The sequence below is a fragment of the Pinus tabuliformis genome, chromosome 6, assembly GCF_031772625.1.
Source record: "Pinus tabuliformis cultivar Carrire ecotype Pingquan chromosome 6, CPIR1, whole genome shotgun sequence".
Classification (NCBI taxonomy): domain Eukaryota; kingdom Viridiplantae; phylum Streptophyta; class Pinopsida; order Pinales; family Pinaceae; genus Pinus; species Pinus tabuliformis.
The window spans coordinates 239466524-239478284 of NC_142292.1; positions in this window are offsets into that span (position 1 = coordinate 239466524).

The following is an 11761-nucleotide window of genomic DNA, read 5'->3' on the forward strand; positions in this document are numbered from 1 at the left end:
TACAAATGACAATATCTCCTTTCTATATATAGGAGTCTAAGGGGTCATAATGTAATCAACGCCGACATAACAATAATAATGTAAGGGCACAACAATAACAATATTGGGCTTCTATGGGGCATAATAATAACAATATGTGGACTACATGGGCATAACAATATAATAAGGGGGTTGCACTAATAACAATAAGGGGTTACACTAATAGTATAGGGACCTAACATTATATGTCTATATGCAGTCGTTATGCATGTATGGTATTGGTTATAGTTATGCATGAATAATAGGTCCAACATTCCTTTTGAAGTCATTGTATGCAATTTAGGTCATCATGATGCTATTTGTTGTCATGATGCTAATGTGTTGGTTGAGATAGAACAAGATATGCAAATCATCATAATGAGTTTGCAACATTGGACTTTGGGGTAAGAGCAGATCGTCATACAGGTATTGTATGTTTGACATGTAGGTATGTAGGTTAAGGATTGTTATATGCATTAGGGTTATATACATTAGGATTATGTATATGTATTTTGATGTTATGGTCATGTACATGATAGAGGATAGTTGATTAGCATAGTCATATGCACATGATTCGGATGGTCAAGAATGATGATAGCCTATGGTTGTATGCATTGCTATTGTTGGTTAGGTTAGATAACTTGATGATTGTGTTATGTGATTTATTGTTGATGAGCATGTTATAGGTTAACTTCTTGTTGTTATATGACAATTAGCTTGATGATTAGGTTTTATGTTGTTGATGAGCATGATATATAGCTTATTATTGTTATATGTTATTAACTTGATGATTAGGGTTATTGTGTTATATGATTTATTGTTGATGAGCATGTTATAGGTTAACTTGTTGTTGTTATATGACAATTAGCTTGATGATTAGGTTTTATGTTGTTGATGAGCATGATATATAGCTTATTATTGTTATATGTTATTAACTTGATGATTAGGGTTATTGTGTTATATGATTTATTGTTGATGAGCATGTTATAGGTTAACTTGTTGTTGTTATATGACAATTAGCTTGATGATTAGGTTTTATGTTGTTGATGAGCATGATATATAGCTTATTATTGTTATATGTTATTAACTTGATGATTAGGGTTGTTTCATTGAGATATTGATGTTGTAATTTGGATTAGCCATATGCATGATGGTTATGTTCATTGCATTGAAGATCTTCGTGTTCTATGTATTGTGTTAACCTGGTTTGACCTATGCAGATGGTTATGGTTGCGATATTAAGGTATGAGACGACATATTTGTGATATGGTGTCGTACTAATCCAGACTAATCGTACATATATGATTGTTATGCATGAACGACAAATGTTTATGATCTTATGATGTGCACATGTTAGTTAGTTACTGTTATGGATATCATGATTTATGTTTGAGTTGATATGTTGTGAAGTTGTATCATGCTAACTTGGATTGATTGTGCAGACAAGATTTCCTCCCCTGAGATACATTAAGGTATGAACTTGCTTATGTCATCTACCTTGTGCCTGATTATTTGATTATGACATATATTTGGTGTTTGAGTGTTTGGTGTCATAGTTGATTTATTTAACATGGTATGTTTGCAAGTTGGTTGAATGTTTGATGAATTTCATAATATGCGTATGCGTTCCAATGATCTTGTTTTAATATGATTGTACTGATGCATATGCGTTGAGACAGTTGATATATACTTGAATGCAGATGATAGTTGTAGCATTATGTCTAATGACTATGAGATGACTATGGATTATGACATGATTGTTAGTCTTGGTAAAGGTTGATTTCAAATTGATACATATGATTGTCTTGATGTTTGTAACATGTGGTTGACATGTGTGAGCAGTTGTAGGAAACATGCCTAGTATTAGTGTGACGATGTAATAGTTGATGTGTTTATATAACTAGCAGTTGGGTGATGTGACAGTACTAGCAAGCCTCAATTGCACCAAGGAAAAAAGGTAAAGGAAATGAATTGGGAAAGAATTCCTTTGGTTATGTTTGGAAACCGTAATTCCAAATGAATGAGTACCTTGCACACATGAAGTCTTCTTAACCTTGATTTGTCTAAAATTATGTGGATATGTGTTATATTCATGGACATGTAATTCACAAGTAGATGAGCTAGTCTCTAGTTACAGGTGGATTTGTCAAGGGAATGGGAGTCCCTTGAGAGATGGCATGGACATGTTGAGCTATAAGGAAACGTGTTTGGCACAACAAAGTAAGGTAATTGGTGTATTGTTATGTTTATTTATGCACTGATAGTTATGTGTTAATGACAACATGATGTAGAGAGTTGCATGGCAAGAGACATTGCAATTAAATATCGAAGAAGGCTCAGGTCGAGCTTTCCTTGGGAACCATGGGGATTGAGTCATGGTGTTTGTTGTAGTCTTTTGCTTTTGGTATTTTGCGATTGTTGTGCTTGATTTGAAATTTTGATTGGGTCTGGTGCATAGCTATGCCACTTTGTTAGGGTGTCATATTGCTTTTGGTTTTCATGGTCTTGTTGTTGTTGTTTATGTTCTTGCCTTTTATTGTTTTGAGTCTTGGAAATTAGTCAGGAAAGAGGAAAGTTAATGGAGATCAGGGAGAGCTATGTGGTACCCAACAGGTAATGTAAGATTCAGATGAAGCTCGGTGTATGAGTAAGCGCAGCGGAAGGTAACACCACGACAGTCGGTAGGACTAGTTGGGTCCATTGTGGTAAATGGACAGTGGTAGTACAAACATGAAAAGGGTAACCAAAAAAGGTAAAGTAAATGGACCTGAGGTGTCAGATGGTTTGACCAAGTTGGGGATGGTGGTTCTCAATGTTGTGCATGATGTGCACAAATAAGGAAGTTCTCTTAACCTTGACCTTATGTAATTATTTTGGGGTCACGATTACGCTGATGTCTATATGCGTATACATGTATATATGTATGTCGTTGACTAACTAGATCACTATTATTTTATGTTGATGTTTATATGTATGTATGTGTATGTATTCATATCATTACCTAACAGGACCACGCTTGTTTATGCTAATGATTATATATGTATGTATCTATGTATCTATGTCACTCTCTGATAGGGTCATCAAGAATCGTCCTTGTGGAGGAATGATTATGTACGCAGGCGAATGGCATGAAGAGATTCCCGGGTCATGAGGAATCAAGTGGGAAGAGTAGCTTGACATATCTACGAGGTTAGTATCATGTGGTTATGAGCTGATATTATTTGATTACATTATGTATATGTTAGAGACAGGTTATACCGGGGGAGATAGCAGTGAAATAAAGCAGTGTGGTCTACGACATGCTAAGACAAGCAAGGATAAGAAACTAGAAGCAGGGTTGCTTGGTAGAGTCATTGTGGTTTTGGAGATGTGGTACAAATGTTGTGCATATGTTGTACATGTTGTACATGTTGCATCTGTGATGATTGTGCGCATGTAGTATTGTGCATATGTAGTGAATGTACATGTTGTTTATGCAATATTATGTACAGGGTGTTAGTACAGATAGTGGTATGAATGTTGCATATTCAGTGTTGGGTATAGATGGTGCTATGTACATGTTGGATATATGGTGTTATGTACATATTGTACTGTGTCCATGTTGGATATGCAGTGATATGTACAGGTGGTGTTACATGCATGTTGTACATGTGGCACTATATACATATGGTGTTGTGTCCATGTCGTGTTGTGTATATGTTGTACAAGTGGCGTTGTGTGCAGGTGGTGTTGTGTACATGTCATGCATGTGGTGTTGCATATCTGTTGTGTGTGTGGTACTGTGTACATGTTCTATTGTGTACACGTTGTACAGTGGTGCAATGTACATGAGGTGTTGTGTACACATTGTGCAGGTGGTGTCATGTACATGTGATGTTGTGCACCGGTTGTGCAGGTGGTGTCATGTACCTGTGATGTTGTGCAGGTGGTGCTTTGTACATGTGGTACTGGTGTACATGTGGGATTGAGTGCATGTCATGCATGATGTGTTGCGGGCATGCAGTACTATGTATGTGCATTGTATAGTCATGGCATCGTGACATAAGCATTCATTGTGTTGCACTCTATATAAGTATTTTTGTTGTGTTGTACACCGAGTGTAGGTGTATGTGTTGTATGTCAGGTGTAGGTGCATGTATTACATGGTGTTGTATATAGTGTGTGATTGTATGTGTGTGATGATGCACACTATGTGTATGTGCACATGGTTTAGGAGAAGGCACTGGGTGTTTGTCTGGTGTGGCAACCGATTCGAGTGCATACAGAATAAAGACAAATGTAGAAGCTAAGGATTGATTAAAGGATAAGTATCAACATTTCATTTAGTTTTATTATGCATATGATTTATGATTATGGTATATGATGATTATATGTGATCTATGATTCTGGTTAATGATGGTTACATGTGATTTATGATGTTGATCTATTATGGTTGTGTTTGAGCTAACCTAATGTGATATGTTTATACATGATGGTTTGTTCAACAATGCTATTTTGATTTGTTGTGGCAGGAAGTAAATAGGATTGCAAGTATACCTTATTGACGAGCTACCAATGAGGTATGATTTCAAGTTATTTCAATTTATTTTGAATCTAATGGAATTTATGTGCTTGGTACAGGAAGCACAGAAATGCTTAGTTGGATGGTTGAAATCGACTACAATAATTAGCAACAACAGTGAAAGAAATTGGAACATGCAATAGTATGTTGGTAAATCACTTCAGGAGCAGGGCCATTGTGGGACACTAGTACCCAATAGTGTCCATTGATTTCCATGAGCATGCTATGACCGGTATGATCGTTTTAAGGTAGGTATATGCCTTGGTTTTGTATCTTCCGATACGAGTATAAGCCTTACAAAGGGATGGATCTCCCAGGATAGGGGATGACGAGGAACTTGGAAGGTGAGTGACTGCACGGAAGGGGTGACCAGATTTCCTGAGAGATTGTGTAGCAGAGAGGGGAAGGTCATGGATATGTTTGTTTTGGTCATTAGCATTTCCAGATGGAATTAGATGCACATTGGGAGTGTGCCCCAAAACAATGAGCCAGTAACTATTCATTGAGAGGACAAGTGGCGCGGGATTGTAGCGCTAGATATTGGATGCAGCTTTGACTATGGCAATGGATTCTTGACTTCCTAGGAAGGAGGTGAATCCTGGTATTACTTTGAGGGCAGAGGTGTGAGCCTATGGATTCCCTTCTTGCAGATGTAGGCATCATATCCTTTATTTGTTGCTTAAGCACATGTGCATATGTGTATCTGTGGTTATTGTAAATACCGTAATGAGTTGTGTTATAAAGCTCCAGTATGCGGTATGGTTATTATTTGGTCATGTTGTCATGATGTTTTGCTTTTGAGCAGGTCATTCATTGTAAATACTGCAACACTCTTTGTTATAAAGCTCCATGGGCAGTATGTTTTTGTTTTCAGCAGTCTTGTTGGTTATAGGTGTCATTGAACACTGAGAACGGTGTTCCCCCAAGGGGCATGGTTCTGCAACAACCTTGGTGAAAATTCTGTGTAAAAATATATAAATACCACGGACAATGGGACACATATTCCAAGCTAAATGGTGGGGGAAATCATCCTAGTGGGTGTTCATTTGGTTTTTTACTGCTAAGGAAATTGGCAAAGGCAATGATTAAGGCTTTGGAAAGGCAAAATGGCATTTTTGGCACATTTATAAATGAAAAAAAAGGAAATTAGGAGAAAAAGGAGGTGAAAGGTCACAGGTTGCATGTGAGAAGGAAAATGAAGGAAAATAATGGAAAATGAAGAAAATAGAGGCCTCGTTCATAAAAAGGCTTTTGAGGATCAGTCGGAAAGCTTCTTCTTTTCAGTGTTAAGCTCTTAGTCAGTGTAACCTTTTGTCAGTTGATTTTTAGAGCTCTCTAATTATTCTCTCTGTCTCTTACTCTTGGAAACTTAGAGTTCTTGGAGCACTTTCAAATTGGAGCAAGAAAGGAAAATAATGAAAGATAAAGCAAAGATCAAGTAGGGAAAGGTAGGATCAAGCAGCTACAACAAGCTTCATTGTAGGTATCGACTTGCATGTGTATTTTACTTGCTATATTTGGAATACAAGGGATTGCTCGTGTTTCTTTTCTACCATGGCATGGGTTTTGCTAGGTGTGACAATATTTTCATCCTAGCCTTGCCATTTCCTAATAGCTTTGATGAGATGGGTTCTCTCATATGGTTTATGTGGAATGGTCGGATTGGATTCGAAGCTAAGTGGGGTGGATCTCTGAATTGACAAACACATGGTTTAATGGTCCTTGAACCAGATTGAGGATCATGAAGCCACTGGCCTGGTAACCCCTAAACCAGAAGTGGTAAAACCATATTGTGTGCCTCAATGGGCCTAGGAATCCTTTCCAATGAATGGCGAGATATACGGTAAAGCCAAGGGGTGTATTTTCTCTATGTTTGGCCTAGTGGTTCTGTGATGGGATGCATGGTAAAGCCCAGAGAGTATGTCTCAGTGTAGGGCCTAGTGATCCCTGGATCAGACTATGGATGCATGGTAAAGCCTGAGAAACTAGGTGACACTCAAATTCCTTACGGTCTGGGCAGAGAACTTCAGTGGCATCCATGTTGATTTGTGTTTTGGATGTGTTCTATGAGTCCCACATTCATGCTTGGAATATGGCACGGGGGTGATTGGCTGAAGAGAGACTTGGATCAAGCAATCTATGGTTGGGTAGAACGTGGTAGTCCCATCTCTAGTTGGCTCATTGCATTCATTAATGAGAAATTCATTCCCTTCATTTTCATGTATAAATGTACTGATGTATATGTGGATCTTGATGGCTGATATGTTTATGGTATTTTTGTTCCTATTATTTTGGTTATATGTATATTTTATGACAACAACTATGTATGGCTTTTAGCATGTTTTTACTTGTATATGAATGGATAATGTGTCTATGACCTAATAGAGGATAATGAATCAATTGACATGAGGGAACAATGGTTCATAGCGATTCTTAAATAGGTATGAGATCCCTACACTTAATTTTTTTTGTTTACAGTTGTAGGTTACATGTTGATGATGTGTTTGACAAAATGTTTATCATGGCTAGTAGGGGTCTGGTTATAGTCTTGTTCAGTTTATTGCTTTTGCATCATTATTTCCTTGTATTTTTACTAGTTCTAAGCTATCACTCCATTCTGGACAGTGGCCTAGGCTCTAGGCCTGAAAAAGTGGCTTAAATCCCAAGGTCACTGGCATAGAACTAGAAATTTTGGTCTCTGGTCGCTGGCAGGCAAGCCTGTGAGAGAAATTTTGGGTTGTTGGTCGCTCCCTAGCCCATAACATGATAGCAACTATGGCCTAAGAGATCAAGAACAACATTGGGACCCAAGGATAGGTTGTCTGAGTGGCTGACTTATCTCTTGAGGGTTATGTTAATGATGTTGGATGGCTATGTGTGATGTTCCATCGATTCCACTTCCTTAAGGTCACATAGGAGGTTAAATATGATCATAGTAGCCTCTCGTCTCATGTTTACCCTAGTTGGAATGGTTACTTGAGTAGATGTGGGAGGAGGGTGTTAAAATTTTGAGCCTTCCCCCACAACTATAGTCCTTTCCAGTCCTAGGGTTACTTGCAACCTCAGGGATCCATCCACCTTCTGATGTGAAAACCTTGAGACTCTAGAGCCATGGAAACCATATCTTTTTAGGGGTTCCAACCCACTGTTCACCTGCAACCCATAACTCTTCATAATTTCCTCCAAACCACTGGTAAAAATAATTTATTTAGAGGCTTCAACAACAGGAAGGGAAAAAATAGTGGTACGTATTGATGTTTTATCCAAGACTTGGCTTCTTTCTATTTCGGGCCCCAAGCAGAGTGTTTATTTTGCAATAGGGTTTCCGCTATGACTCAAAGTCATTACTTACCACCTCCATCTCTGTTGTTAGGAATAAATGCCAACCCTCCCATATCCAGAATCGTCAGTGATCCTTACATGGTAGCAGGTGGAGGATCAACCAAAAGTTTCATCTTTTTCAAGTTTTGTTTGCTAGGTTCCAACCCCCAAACCACAAGTATGTCTAATGGGTCAGGTTCCAAATCGACTTTGTCCTCTGGAGTTACCATTTTATTGATGGTTAATTTTCTTTTATCCCTCTACTCGATGTGATGCCCTTTGACTAGATCCGACCTCGTCGCCATAGCAAGACCATTTCAGATTTGTAATGTAGTGTAACCAAGAGTAGAAAACAAGACAATCACATTGGGAAAAGGTCAGGATTATGATAAATCTTGACTCCCTTCCACGCACTTCCGCTGTACTGAAAACATTGCTGACTCCTTTTGTCATATCCTCAACCTATTCTAGCTACAACCCCTACACCAACCCTAACTCCTTACTCTCCATCACTTGATGAGTTTTTCAAGGTAAATAGTGTTATGTGTATTCCAAGTAACTATTCAGATGATGATCATGTGATCTGAAATGGGGCACTAAAGGCTTCTTGTCATGCTTACAAGAACCTCTCCCACTCCAAAGCTTATATATCCCCAAGATCTATGCTTATGATTGATAATTTGCAAAAATAACTTGAAATAGGTGTATGCTTGTGTTTGCCTTTAACTGCTTAATTGCCTTAAGTTTATTTGCTTAAAATGATATATAAACACACATAACAGTAAATGCAGCAAATAAACAAACCATAAAGACAACAAGTTTAATTAGGAGTTCACCCTGATATCTTGGGCTACGTCTCCATGAGCTCTAGTCAACTCAACTAGGCTCTTTGGGATTATGGTAAACTTCTTTTACAAGTTCCACACTCAACTCCATTGGTTTACAACTAAACCTATGGGTTTAGAATACCATCTTATCCCACTGGCTGTCCATACTCTACAGACATATCTAGGCTTCTTTGGATTAGATTCCTTCAATCAGCACTCCGAGCTATCTTGGGCTCCTGGCTTACACCAACTCCCTCAGAGTTCTTTTACTGTCTCTGGAATTCCTTCTTCTGTCTTCAGCACACATCAGACACCAACAACAGCTTGATCATTTGATCTCTTTGCTACTCTAAAACTTCATTACAGCCTCATGGCTCTTAGAAGTCTGTTTTGAGCTCTCTGGCTCTGCAACTCTGCCTCCAGCCTCTGGTGGCTCTACCTCTATCGAGCCTCCAACCTCTATTGGCTTCTACCTCTACTCGGCCCTCTGACTCTGAAGCTCTCTGGCTTTCTGGCTCTCCGGTGCTCAAGCTCTTTGGATCTATCTATCTCTTCGGCTCAGCGACTCTCTGGCTCTCTGGCCTTCTGCGCTATTGCTTCTGAGTCCTTCTGAGAGCTCTTCGGAGTGAGAGAGTCCCCTCTCTCGCTTAGCTCTCTGGCTTTTGAGGAATCCTCCAAATTTGTGGCTTCCATCCATTCCTCTGTTCGTTCCTCTCTGTGCAATCATTCCTCTATGGCTCTGCGTCTCTTCGACTGGCTCGCTGGCTCACTGGCTCTGTGGCTTTACATTTGGCCCTTTGGCTCTCTAGCTCTGTGGCTCTGCGTTTGGCTCACTGGCTCTATGGCTCTGCATCTTCTATAACGCATTCCTGTTACAAAAAAAACCGCCCGTTTATAGTGTGGCACAGATGAATAGGAGCCATTTTACAATGGAAAAGACACAGTCGGCCTCTTTTTGGACTAAATCTCGAAATAGCAATATAACAGAAATACATAGGAAAAACCCGACAAAACGCTTTTCATCGGAACTCAAATTTTATCCAATCGCATCCATAAACCTTATCGGGTCCGTGCCTTGATCGTTAGTCGCAATCGCATTGGCATACTGGCTTTTGTTCCAATTGCTAATCGTTGACGTTGATCTCCAATCACAATTGCATATCGCATGTGTTGGCCCTGGTATCGAGGATTCGTCGATCATCGATCGCTGATATCGCCGATTGGCCCATCGCATATCGCATGTCGCATGGGTCTAAGGTCTGGTGCTTTACCCCTCCGATCGCTGATCGTCGATCACCGATATCGCCGTCGCTGATCGCACATGTAAACGACCCATGGTCTGTTCCGATATCGCATGAAGGCCTTCCTCCGATGCGATATATCGGAGATCGCAATCGGGGAGTCCTTCCACCTTCGTTTAAGTCCTCCCTTTAGCATTTGCGATGCAATTTTTTCATATAAAGCCTTAAGCCCATTTTTATAAGAAATTGCCTCCTTTTCTAAGGACTTTGGGCAATTTTCATTTTACAATAACTCCTTCATTTGGAGTCCCTTTTGGTCCACTCAAATTGCAGTAGATTCAGAATGAAGAGATCTATGCAATGATACTATTTCCAAGAGAATCCTTTGACTTTCATTTTTGATCATTAAAAGTCATCAGTGATCATTTTTTGATCATGCCTCCCCATTGGAAATCTTTTGGACCCCAAAAGACTGATATACTAATCTGAACAGTAGATGAGAGTAACAACACCCTCTTCTTTTAGCCTCCATACACTTGCCTTGCATAGCTAGTGCCTCTAAGCCAATACTCAAAGATAGTCAACACTTTCCTTCATGGATGTGCTTGTCCTCCGGTTAAGAACTGTCTTCCTCCTTGACTTCATGCAGAACTCCTGCTGAGAGGGTTACAATAGGTAGTTTAAACCTTTCTTCCTTGATCATTGATCCAAGGTGGCTCAAACAAATGTGAAGTTACATCTTCTTCACAAAAAATTTACATTTGTATCTGTTTGACATATTGTCAACAACAACAGAATTACAAACAACAACTGGATGGCCTAAACCCCTGCTTCAACAAAAGAAACAGATTTTCACATCTTGTGAATTACCTCCAGGTCTTTACATCTGTATACAAATGATGGACTAGATAACAAGCCCGATATTACATGCATGTTTAAAAACAAAGCAATCAACTCTTCAAGTTAATCACACATACATGTTCAAATACAAGGAAATCATCAGCATCCCTGTGTTCATGCACATCATTCTCATGCATGCATTTCATCCTTCAACTTTCACTTAAGTACATTGTACTTTCGAAGCTGAAATGAACATAATGTTGCAGTAATAAAGTGAGTCTGCCTACTCAACTTTTCCATCCTACAACTTGCATCTCATTAGCAAAGAAATGCAATATATCAAAAGACAAGCATCCTTTTGCAACAAACGTCTTGTGCTTCAATGATTTTCTTGAGGCCCTTCAGGATAAAGAGAATGCCTTCAGCCCTTCTTCCTTCTTGTCGTCTCCTGGACTTAGCTATCAGTAGCTTTCCCTTCACCTTTGCAAACTCAAAAAACAGTCAGTTTACAAACAATCAAACAATCAATCCTCGACTATTTAAACACCTTTCAAGTTAAGCAAGCAAATAGATTGCTTTGTCAATCAAGCATCCTGCTTTGATCAATCAAGCATCATGATACCACCTGCTCTGGTATAACTTGCTCTGATATAACCAGTTCTGATACCACCTTCTTTGAAGGTGGGGTTAATCAACTTGATGCTCTAATATAACTAGTTCTGATACCACCTTCTTTGAAGGTGGGGTTAATCAACCTGATGCTCTGATACCACCTAATCTGAAATGGGGCACTAAAGGCTTCTTGTCATGCTTACAAGAACCTCTCCCACTCCAAAGCTTATATATCCCCAAGATCTATGCTTATGATTGATAATTTCCAGAATAAATAACTTGAAATAGGTGTATGCTTGTGTTTGCCTTTAACTGCTTAATTGCCTTAAGTTTATTTTCTT